Genomic DNA, 12,803 nt, shown 5'->3' with positions numbered 1-12,803 from the left:
TTCCGAGTGATAACAGCACTAACAAGCGTCAGGCTGTAGACGCGATTTACGAGGCGGCAGCGGGAGAGCTCACACCTGTGGTGAGAATCTAGAGACACCTTTGCCAAGCTGGCCCGGGGAAAAAATCTGTCTAACCCTGGTTCCAGTGCGGCCACTAGAATCACGCTTCCTCTACCTTTTGCTTTGGCCTGGCACTAATCCCAGTCCCAGTGCAGCCGCTAGAATCACGCGCTAGAGTCGTGTTTGATGATAACCGTATGAAACCCGCCTCCTCTCTACATTTCGCTTTGGCACTACCCCGGTTTGGCAGAGGTAAAAAAATTAAAAAAAAAAATTAAACTTGTAAAAACCTTGTGTTGTGTGAAATAAAAAAAATAAAACAAAAAGGACATATAGAATGGGCACATTTCATGCATCTGTGAGTATATTTTATATGTGAGTTTATTATAACATTTTGTTTTCCTGCTTAATGAAAAAATTCCCTTTGCCATGACACAATAACATGATATAAGAACCCGCAACTAATATTGAAGAAAGGTGGGCAGGCTATATTCCATTCGGAAAGCCTCGACAAACTCATACACTTAAAAAAGAAGTTCGGTTTATAGCGCATGTTTTATCATTAAATGAATTACGGGAGTTCACGAATATTATTTATCAACAGACTATATTCCAAAAAACAAACTGAAGATATTGGATAGTCAATATTTGCATCGTCAGTTTTCCAACGCCATTGTTAAAACAATTACATACAATTGCCTGCTAATGAACTGAACAGTAATTCGTTAAAAGTTGGAGGATATTTTCTGTGAACCCTTTAAGCTTGTGCTTTTTATTTGGGTGCGTTCGGGTGGGCGCGTTTATTAGTTTGCGTGCAGTACTATAATTTATGGAATGCAATCACTTTTTTGGTGTCATGATTTCCGGTCTCGGGATTGGTTGATTAAACAAACGCACACACCAATACAAGCTTCCATAAATTGTAAAAATAAGCAGTCGGGTTGTACATCAGCACAGGAAAAGCAGGCTTACATTATCCTGCTGGATCTATTTCACCCAATATAGACCACTTGCATTTGCAGGATGAACCCAAAGGTTCTTTTAAATAAAAAAAATAAAAAAAGATAAAATGGAAAAGTAAATCTTGTTTACGCTATGTTTTATACACAGCAGATGTCTGTGATAACCCAGTTCCTTTATTAATAAATGTGACTGAGGGGAAAGCCATTAACTTCACATAGAGGGGACATATCACTGTCTCCACAGCCTGCCAATCTCCTTAATCTTCTCTAAGTTGTGTACGCTGTGCCGAAGGACCCTGGTCAGGTTTGTAAACAGAGGGCCCAGAGGGGAAACCTGATTTGTTATCACCTGACCCTGCGGGAGCTTCCATGGCCTTTTCTCAGGACCAGATGTGTGGTTCTGCACCCCCCCCAGAGCACCCCCGAGCAAACGCACAAGTGTTTTGTAGTTTCAATTTGTATCAGTTTAGTTGTCGACATCACGCAAATCCTTGCTGAGAACTTTGCACGGAACGATAATGTCTGTTTGAAATTCTTACGCCTCCACAATGACTAAAATAACCAGCCAGAAAATAACATCCATATTTGAAGAAACCTTTCTGCAGAAATTTAAACACAAACAGAAATAAATAAATGCAGCCCCTAGACCACTATATCAAGTCCTCCCTATAGTATTTATCAAGAACATAGTTTGAGTTCTGTAGTGTCACCATGGCTGCTCTTGTGAGCTGATCTTGTGAACTTGGGAGCGCATGGGACATAGTGGGTAAGGAACTGGGCTTGTAACCGAAAGGTCATGGGTTCGATTCCAGGGTAGGACACTGCCGTTGTACCCTTGAGCAAGGTACTTAACCTGCATTGCTTCAGTATATATATCCAGCTGTATACATGGATGCTAGATAAAAACTTGTGTAAGTCGCTCTGGATAAGAGCGTCTGCTAAAATGCCTGTAATGTAACGCTGGGACTGTGTTTGGCTGGTGCTCTATGAGTGCAGCAGGGAAAGGGCGAGAGAGAGAGAGAGAAAAAGAAAGAAAGCACACAGCATCCACAGATCAGGAATACCATTCGCTTCGATTTCCAGCACCCTGCCTGAAAAGGTGCCCCCCCCCCCCCACATGAAGGATCTATCAAAGCTCAAAAAAGTGCTCTGGGTTTTGGTCACTTCACCTAGACTCACCAAACACAATCTGAGGGGCATCGTCAGTCAGCAAAATGAAAACCATTTATGGGCTGTGATGTGCCCAAACACTTCCCAAAAATGATCTGGTGTGACCTCACCGCCTGCCGGTATTTTAGAACTTTGCGGTTGCTTGCTCGCCGGCGTCAGATCCACAGAGTCGGTTCGATCCCGCTCCCAGCCTGGCGGGCGGGCTCTGCGTGTGCGAACAGGAACACACCGACACGGTCCATCGAGGTCCATTGGGCCGACTCACGCGGGCGATTCCGGTCCGTTTGGGCCGACTCACGCGGGCGATTACGGCCGCTACTAATCGCCGGGGTAAGCGGGCCGGCCGCGGTCGCCGTGGGGACTGCCAGCAGTGAGAGGAAAGCCCTGTGATTAACAGGCACTTTGCTCCAGACGGAAGCCCCGCCGAGCGGCTGCATTAGTCAAAATGGCCGCACAAATGAGTCAGCCCCCCGGCCTACAAAACCCCCCGCTCTGCGGCTGCAATTAAATAAAATGTCTGTTTTTTTAACATCTGCTTTTTTTTTTGTTGGCTGGACCGCAACAGCGGGGCCAGCCTTACAAACGCGAATGTCTGTGACTGAGTGAGTGACTGAGTGAGGGATGACGTCACACCATTGGTCGGCCAAGTTATGACGTCACACCATTGGTCGGCCGGTCCAGCCTTATACTAGGTTCTGACTTGGCCTTGTTTTTTTTTTGTCTTTTTTTTTTTGGGGGGGGGGGGGGGGGGGGGTGCAAAGCCCCATAATTTATTATATCTACACAAAATAAATCCAAACTAAAGTCCAATCAGTCAAATCTACTTCCAGTCCAATTGAAGTCCAAATCCACAGCCAATTCCCAAGCCAATTCAAAATCCAATACAAAGGCCCCGCCCACTTCTCAGCAGAAGGTACAGGACTGATCTGTGTCATGTTACACCTTCCCAGTGCAGGGCTGGCTATAGGCTGACTGATCTGTATTTCATATCTAGTACAGGTGACTTGTTTTATTTATTTCATCATTTATACCTTGGCATCACTTTCAAAGCAACTGACTAATCCACCATTCATACTGTAGCCTACAGGTACATTTATTTGGATTGGCGGGGGGGCGGTATTTTGTAACACGATACATTTCAGGGTATTTTTGGCCCACACTGCTGGTTAGATGTTCCAGTGCGCAGAAAACCATGTGCCTTTGATATGATCTGAGAGCTCCCGGCCCTCAGAGAGCCAAAGTGTCCAAACTGGAAACAGGCGACGTCCAGTCAGAGCAGCCTTTTCCTGGTATACAGCGCTGGCTGTGGATGCTGTGTGCTTTCTTTCTTTTTCTTTCTCTTTCTCTTTTGCTCTCGCTCTCGCTCTCACGCTCGGTCTCACTCGCTCTTGCTCTCGGTCTCACTCGCTCTCTCTCGCTCTCTCTCTCCCTCACGCTCTCTCTCGCTCTCTCTCTCCCTCACGCTCTCTCTCGCTCTCTCTCTCCCTCACGCTCTCTCTTACTCTCTCTCTCAGTCTCATTTGTAGCTAAGATAAGCCTATAGAGGAACCCTGAATAACGCCAACCTTCTGCTCTGTCATTTCTCTCATAAGAGCAATTAAGGCTTAATTGCCTGAAAGTGTAAAATGAGTCCATCGTTAACATTTTCTTGACCAGCCTCCCCCTCCCCCCACTGCTGATAGAGTATTTACAGTTACTATATTGCACTGAGACAAAACATGAGCATTTCTAAGGTAATCAGGTTATATCTCGGCTGTTGACAGCCTTTCCTGGACTTGTTTCTTGATATAGTTTTATCCCTTGTCTAAGGGTTTACAACCTGTTACCAGGCAACATGAGTGATTCTTTTCTCTTGGAATCGGCTGCATTCTAGCATTACTTTGAGTTTGTGGTCAGAGTCAAATACTATAAATAAATAAATAAATAATAATAATAAAAAATTACCCTGCAGGAGCTTCCATGGCCTTTTCTCAGGACCAGATGTGTGGTTCTGCACCCCCCCCAGAGCACCCCCGAGCAAACACACAAGTGTTCTGTAGTTTCAATTTGTGTCAGTTTAGTTGTCAACATCACGCAAATCCTTGCTGAGAACTTTGCTCGGAACGATAATGTCTAAAATAACCAGCCAGAAAATAACATCAATATTTGAAGAAACCTTTCTGCAGAAATTTCAACAAAAACAGAAATAAATAAATGCAGCCCCTAGACCAATATATCAAGTCCTCCCTATAGTATTTATCAAGAACATAGTTTGAGTTCTGTAGTGTCACCATGGCTGCTCTCGTGAGCTGATCTTGTGAACTTGGGAGCGCATGGGACATAGTGGGTAAGGAACTGGGCTTGTAACCGAAAGGTCATGGGTTTGATTCTAGGGGTAGGACACTGCCGTTGTACCCTTGAGCAAGGTACTTAACCTGCATTGCTTCAGTATATATATATATATATATATATATATATCCAGCTGTGTAAATGGATGCTAGGTAAAAGTTGTGTAAGTCGCTCTGGATAAGAGCGTCTGCTGAATGCCTGTAATGTAATGTAATGCCGGGACTGTGTTTGGCTGGTGCTCTATGAGTGCAGCAGGGAAAGGGCGAGAGAGACTGGCGACCTGTCCAGGGTCTATTTTTGCCTCTCGCCCCAATGCATGCTGGGATAGGCTCCAGCACCTCCCGCGACCCAGACCGGGAATAGGCAGGTTTAGATAACGGCTGGACGGATGGTTGGATGAATAAAAAACGATAAAAATAGTGAGTCCCGTAATGCGTGCCAGACCATAATGAGCGCCGTTGTTCTCCGCAGAGGGCGTTTGTGCCCGCAAGCGTTGCCAAGGCGGCGCCCTGTCCTTCACAGGGGCGCTGCTTCCTTCCTGTTGGCACGGCGATATCGCTGACGGAGAAAGTGCCCTCCCTGATCTTCGGCCAGGCCGTTACGCAATAACAGAGGGGTGTACGAAATGCGCGCGCGGGATTAGAACAGCTCGCGATGACACCCATGTGTAGCTCCGCCTCCCAGAAGTGGGGGTTCCATTTAGCCTTTCCTTGGAGTGCCATAAGGGTAATAACACACCCAGACTCGTATTCTTATGCGGTGTAAAGGCTGGGTCTGTTCGATCGTGGAAATGGAAGTCTTTCGGTTGTGAATGGACAGGCTTGCTACATGTGGTGTTATCATTTCTTTTTTTTAAAGCTTTCTGTTGAGATGGTAGACCAACTGTGGGAGGCTTTACCATTGCATTGCATTTATTTGGCGGACGCTTTTATCCGAAGCGACGTACAGTAAGGTCACTGGAACAACTACAAAACACAGGTCCGATAAGGTACAATGCTCATTATGTAACAGTTATTCATAGCCGTGAACACGGTAAGGCCAGTTCACACAGTAAGCATAGGCTGGATCAGAGAGTAGTGTTCAGTCAAACTAGGAGGCATGACAACAAGCTACAACATCAAGATAATGATACAAGTGCAATAGAAGAGCTGGACGGAGGTACATGTAACATGGAAATGGCACAGGAGGTATAGGTGTACAGAACAGACCAAGCACTGAATCCCAATTGGCCAAGATGGACTCCACAGCCACCCAACACGTCTTACTGGACATTGCTCAAATTGGCACGAGCAATTTGTTGCAGCGCTCTGAGAACACGACGGGCCGCGTTTCCCCCTGCTTACCCACATCAAAGGACAGGACAGGATTCACAGCTCATTGTAATAACCCCAGACTCAGCCCCAGATGTGAGCAATCCATAAATCTCTGGCTGAGGCTTACCGTTGCCGTGGCGCCACATCAAAGGCAGACCTGACGTGAGCACGAGACGGGGCGCGAGTGTGGAGGACTACAGTGATTCATTCTGTAATTTCTGCACCAATTACGCGCGGGTCGAGTCTGCCCATTATTTCGGCTATTTAGAGCAATGCGAAGCACATCGAGCTGCTCATTTCCTCTTATGAAAGGTGCTCTGTGAATAGTGATTATTATTATTATCATCATCAATAATAATAATAATAATGATAATAATTATAGTAATTGTATTAATAATCATCATCATCATAAATAATATTCATTCATTTATTTAGTTATTTATTTAAAGAGTCTAATTATTTGCATTTTACGTTAGACATTTAGCTGACCCTCTTTATCCAGAGCAACTTAAAATCGGCGCAAAAAGAAAATAAATGCATAAATGCATAAATCGCCAACATTCCAAGCGCAGCCGAATCGAATGTTTTTGCTCGGCGGACGATGTCACGAGCAGCGGCGACGGGACAGAGCTTTTTCCCTGCGGCTGCTCGGTAGCCGCAGATGGCTTCTGCCAAGTGCAGACATACTGCGTGTGAAGATCTGCTGATCAATAGCTCATTAAGCGCAGCGCGGAGACACAGAAACACCCAGCCAGGGAACTGCGCGCATCGCTGAGAGATAACACTGAAGGCGACGAGGCTGCGATGCAATTAAAGGCCTTTTCTCCACCGAGCGCAACAAAGGGACCGGGGTCCTCAAGTCTAAAGATGTAATCAGACTGCACAAGCTCACCAAGATAAGACACACCGTGTTGTTTCACTCTATGCTCGCCTCTCAGCCAATCGGCATGGAGGAAACACAAAGAATGCTTCCGTGAAGAGGTGGGGCGGGGGGGAAAAAAGAGTCTTCAGATTTTGGAGGGGGCATTCACTCAGACCGTGTCCCATTGAAGGAGTAGGGGGTACCGCGTGACTCTGCTCGGCTTGGCGTAGGGGAGCCCTTGTTTTGGCTGGTTGCACACATTATGGGGGTGGTGGCCATTTTGGCTCGATCCAGGCGCGTATTGGTCACCTGAAGGATGAAAGGGTCTGAAAGGACTTCAGACCCTGTGGGGTGCTGCTGGCTCTTAATTGTGGGTTTGAAGTGGAGTGGGGGGGGGGTGGGGGTGGGACAGGGGTTGAGGGGTGTCTGGCTGTGCTTTTGTGCCGTTTCTACCTCCTACAACGTGTCACAGAGATATGACCCCCCTACACACACAGGCACAAACACAGACCTACACACACACACACATACACACACACACAGACTACAACACACACAGCACACCACACACACCAACACACACACACACACAACACACACACACGTAACTTACACACACACACACACACACACACTCATGCACACACTCGTTCACACACGAGCAAACACACATTCACACACACACATACCATACACACGCACACACACACACACACACACATCTCTCACACACACACACACTCTCTCTCACACACACACACACCTCCACACACACACACACACTCTCTCACACACACACACACCACACACACACCTCTCGACACACACACACACACACACACACACACACACACACTCTCTCACACACACACACACACACACACTCTCTCTCACACACACACACACACACACACACACACACTCAACTCGCTGCTCTCAAACCTGGCAAGCGAGTGCCTATCGGGCCACCATCACCGGTGGCCGTGACTACTCCACCCTTTAGCGTGTTGGCGGTACAGCGGTGTGTAGCGGCAGGGCGGGTCACCGGCTCCTCCGTCCTCCCCGGGGAGCTGCTGCTCGTCTCAGCTGCCCTGTGGAGGGGCCGATTCGCCGGCCGGATCCCCTGCAGCAGCGGGCTGCCAGCAGGAAGTGTGCCCCCCCCTAACCCCCCCCATGAATTATGGACAATAACAAAATAAAAACCTGGCGCCTTCGGGAAGCGTTCCGTGGGAAACGTGGTGTTTTGGGTTTTTTTAAGATCTTCTGATCGTGCCCGATGCTGTCAGCTGTGTTGTGCGTGGCATGCCTGATGCTGCAGCATGGTGTGGCGGCGATGGCCCAGATGCTGTCAGGCAGTGTGTGTGTGGGGCGGTGGCGATGGCCCAGATGCTGTCAGGCAGTGTGTGTGTGGGGCGGTGGTCCGTTCAGGGACCGAACCTCAGGGAGCAACACGCTTAAGACAGTTTCGGAAAATCGGACTTGGGGAAGATCCAGGATTGTTCCCTCTCTCTGAGGGGCTTGTTCCGGTTCCTCTCTCTCCGCTCAGGGTCCCGTGTCTGTGCCAGGGAGCTGGGTCAGGGGTGTGGCCTCCGTAGAGCCCGCTCTGCCCTGGTGCTGCATGTCATTCAGAGGTGGGTTGAGGCCTGTGTTGTAGGGAAGCCTCCCTCTCATTCTTACTGCTCTACCTGCATACGTGTGTATTCAGCACAGAGCAGAGGCTGCGGGAGGAGCGGGAGAAAGTTCCAGAAAAAGGCCTGGGAAGCTCGGGGAAGACTGGGAGCAGTTTAGGGGAACCTAGGGCACTGCCTGCTGAGCTCAGTCAGGCTTACTCACTGTGTGACCACACACACACACACACACACACTTACACATACCCACCACCCACCCACACACACACACACACACACACCCACCATTACACCACACACCACACACACACACACACACACACCACCAACCACACCACACACACACCACACCACCCACACACACACACACACACACTTACACCCGCACACACACACACACACTTACACATACCCACCACACACACACACACACACACACATGCACACACAAACAAACACACACACTCGCCCACACACAAATACACTCTCTCACACACACACACTCACACACACACACATGCAGTGTTCCTTTACAAACATACACAGATGCTGTTTGCCTGTACTAATCTTCTGCGGTCGACCTTCAGTGACCTTGCCGTTTTTTAGGAATTTTCCATCATTTGACTCAGAAAACCCTAACGTCCTCTGTTAACCTCCGGAGGCCTTGGAGGGGGCATTACGTTTCCTTTTTTTCATATCACATCCTCGGGCAGTTATCGAAAACACTTGCAAAATTTGTTCCTGCTACTCATCCAAAATGCCACTTCCTGTTTCCTGTCAGTCCAAAACATTCTAATGTCCTAAAAGCAAGAAATTCTTTTTTGTGGTTGGGGGGAGCAGTTTGTTTGTATTCATGAAAAAAAACCCAACAATGCGGGTGTAGGTTCTCCCATCTGTTGACAAACGGGAATCAACGGCGTAAAAAGAAGAGGGTAGAGGTGAGGGGTTGGGGTTGGGGGGGGGGGGTGAGGGCCTAAACCATCGCGGGCTCTCTTACACAGAGTCACTCAGTAACACCGGCCCCCTCTTAGGAATGTGATGACAGGACACTCCACGGGGAGAGCGAGAGAGCAAAAAAACAGAGCGCGGTCCGAAAGCAAACGATGCGCCTCTTAAACCGTCACTCCTCGCCCCGAGATCAGGAGACGGAGGGCTGGGGGGGGGGGGGGACATGCCCGTGCCAATATGTGAGCTAAATTTAACCTGCAGCACCTGCAGTCAAAGGAACCAGCTTCCTGAGTGGGTCACAGTGAATCGGGGCCAAATTATGACTAATGCTCGGGCTGTGGCAGCATTTCAATGCTGTGTTTGGAAAATAAAATAAGCCTGTTTGTTAAAATTTGTATTTGACCCCTGTATTTAAAATCAGAGATGCATGCATTTGAATGCATTTCATGTGATGCTTGCCTCTGTTTGTGACTTCAGCAGCCCATGCCTCCATCACTTTCATTGTGGTTTATACAGATGGATGCATTTATTTGTGAGGAATTTTGTTTTTGAAAAAAAAAAAAAAAGAAAAAAAGAAATTTAGGATATTTTTTTAGCGATTCCCGCAAATGCTCTACTGCAGAGGTCTCGTATTCCAGGTTTATGTAATATCTTTTTTTAGCCCACAGCCAGTTAAAGTCTTGGAACCAGGGTGAGTGGAGTTTAGCCAAGCAAAAGCTTAAATGTATCAGAGAACATTAAAAACCTGCACACACTGCTTCCCTCCAGGACTTCAGTTTGAGATCCCAGATCGATAGGAAGTGAGCTGAAGAAATAAATAATAAAATGAAGAAATAAATAAAACCGTGATAACGTTAACACCAGTAGAATACACAAGCGTACGGCATAAACATGCAAAGCACACAGGTGCTAGTTTAAGGTTAAGTCATCTTTCCCTCGACAAACCTTGATAAACACCTAAGCACGTAGATGGTGAACTCAAGTTGAAAACCGTGTACTGAGTTTTTGGTGTACCAGGTCTTGTGGATCTGAAGGTTCACAGGTTAGATCGATCCAGTTTGATTCAGTTTAGTGGGGTAAAAGGCGGGTCAATTTGAGCAGTCCAGTCCAGTGCAGTGCAGCCCAGCCCAGCCCAGCCCAGTCCAGCCCAGTCCAGTGCAGTGCAGTGCAGCCCAGCCCAGCCCAGTCCAGCCCAGTCCAGTGCAGGGGGAGAAAGCTCTTCTGAAGGGAATGGTAGGCTCTAGAATCTGAGGCCGTCCACAGCCGCGTGGGAAATGTGCTGCACACGTTAAGGGAAAGCATCTCATTCAGGCTGCAGTGAAGCATTCCTGAGGACAGAGACAGAGCCCAAGGGGACCTTTGGATAAAAGTGTAAACTGCAGAGATCCACAGAACACAGACGAGGAGCTCAGCTTCCCTATGACTGGCATGGCAGGTTTGGGGTTTGTTAGGGATGTCATGCCTATACAGCACTGAGAGTGTTCTATCTTTTTGGGAATTTTCTCGGGAATAACTACATGTTTCCTTACAGTAATTACAAATTTCACTCCTTTCAAAGATCTACTTCTGTACTTCAAATGTGTTTTTAACTCTGACCTTCCATACCCTGGTGGCCTTCACTTCAAAAAAACTAAAACGTGTCAGCTTTGAACTTTGGTTCAGGACATTTGCTGAGGGACTTGTGGCCCCCTAAATTCTCCATTTTCATGTAGTTGTGTATTTCCTTGGATGTGCACCCCCCTTTTTCTGGCGGGATGACAGGACGTTCTGTTCCCGTGGCGAAGGGCCATTACCTGGCCGGACAGCCCTCAGTGGCTCCTGACCTCGTGTAAACACACAGAACTGGGGTTTTGAGAGCCGCCCAAGCCTCGGCTCCAGGCTCTGAAAGGAAGACGTGCAGCTCCGGGCTCTTTAAGCCCCCGCTGGCTCAGCGCGGTGTTTGCCGAGGGAAAAGGCGGGAAAACTGGGGGGGGGAGACCTTATCCAGCCTCGACCGGCCCCCTTAAGTGAGGGTTGCGGGGAGGGGCGGCGGGATTCGGAAGGGTGCAGGTTCGACGGAGCAAGGTGAGGCATGCACAGGCGTGACCGGGACACGGAGAAGGAAGGGTCAGCCAAACAGAGCAGCGCACTTAAGTGCCACTCTGTACGCCTCTGCGAATCTCAAAGACCCGAGAAAAAAAGGACAGAAATGTGTTTTTTTTTTTTTTTTGTGTTTTTTTTTGCAGGCCTTTTACCATGGCGTGAAGTGACAAAAAGAGAAGGCGTCTCTGCGTTTCGTCCGCTCTTCCAGAGCACATGCCCGCTCATATGTGGGAAAAGGTTAAAGGTCAGTTTTACACTGATGCTTGGAGCCATTTTCTTCTCAGTGACATTGATGCGTGTAATGATTGTCGAGGATTTCTAGAGTGCAATCGGAAGTCAAAGACCAGGCTTGATATGATGTAGGAGGTTTTCTAGATCAGGGGATCCATTTGCTCGTTTGAGGCTATACTCTTTTTTTAATTCCCCCCTCTGGAATTTGTCCATTATGAAGCACGGCGGGACAACCTGTTTGTAAACTACTGTCATACAAAAATAAGAATAACAGATTGATTGGTTAACCCAGAATGAAGTGTAGTGTGACACTTGGAAATAAAGTGGTTGTACAGTGGTTCAGCTGCTCCATGAACTATTCGAATAAAAATTAAATCGATAAATTTTGAAAATGGGCTCCCTCCACTGGCACCCTGTGGAACTATGGCCTAAAACAGAGGCACCCAAATCCGGTCCTGGGGAGCTCTTTGGTTTTGATTCCAACCAGTTACCTTTAGTTTTAGTTTTCTGACAGCTGTATAAACCACGCTGCTTCACTCCTGTACTTGAGCACAGCAAAATCTTTAGGATGCTCTTGCAGTCTGTGGCTGTAGCTGGTGCTTTTACACATGTCAGATGAAGATATGATTAGGCAAATTAAATAATTAAGAGCAGAAGTTGACACAAATTTGTAAGACTGCAGATGTGACTGAAAAACTGTTAACTTGACTCACAGAGTTTAAATGTTTTCCCCCTTGACAAAATTAATTTGGTGAATCACCACAATTACTCATCAACCTCATCAAACAAAAACTCTTGCATTTTATTTGTGTTAAACTTAACTTGATCCAGGCCAGTGACCTTCAGTGTTGTTGCTGTGTCTGGAGCATCTATAAATGAAACTCCTGCTGTTGTAAAATAAATGTAAATCCACGTGTGGATACTCGCCACAGTTTAACTGAAAGTTAACAATGAAACAGCATGACACTACTCCAAGCTAATGAAATGCTTTTAAACTGAGAGTAGTTTACATATTTAAATAAAGTCCTACAGAAAGCTTAAATTCAGTTCTGATCAAGCCAGTAGAGGTTAGACTGTTTAAAAAAAAAAAAAAAAGAAATCCGTTTTTGGTTTTTGAATCCGTCTGGCCTCAACTCTGGACTCTAGATTTGAATCTGGGAGAACACAGCGTAGCAGTCGCCAGCAGACTGTCTGAAACGCAGTTTTACACTTCGGAAAA

The 12,803-nt window shown here is 47.2% G+C and overlaps 1 long non-coding RNA gene across 1 annotated transcript in view; it reads left to right on the top strand.

The window, feature by feature from the left end:
* The window catches only part of LOC135244406 (uncharacterized), a 120,956-nt gene extending 109,365 nt beyond the window's left edge, over positions 1-11,591 (top strand). Inside the window, exon 4 of the long non-coding RNA XR_010326962.1 lies at positions 11,497-11,591. This is a non-coding gene — a long non-coding RNA (uncharacterized LOC135244406). The remainder of the gene's footprint in view (positions 1-11,496) is intronic.
* Positions 11,592-12,803: the final 1,212 nt, after the last annotated feature.

The sequence above is a fragment of the Anguilla rostrata genome, chromosome 18 (assembly GCF_018555375.3).
Source record: "Anguilla rostrata isolate EN2019 chromosome 18, ASM1855537v3, whole genome shotgun sequence".
In the NCBI taxonomy this organism is placed as follows: domain Eukaryota; kingdom Metazoa; phylum Chordata; class Actinopteri; order Anguilliformes; family Anguillidae; genus Anguilla; species Anguilla rostrata.
The sequence above is the reverse complement of the archived record's forward strand: the minus strand, read 5'-3'. Positions and strand labels throughout refer to the sequence as shown.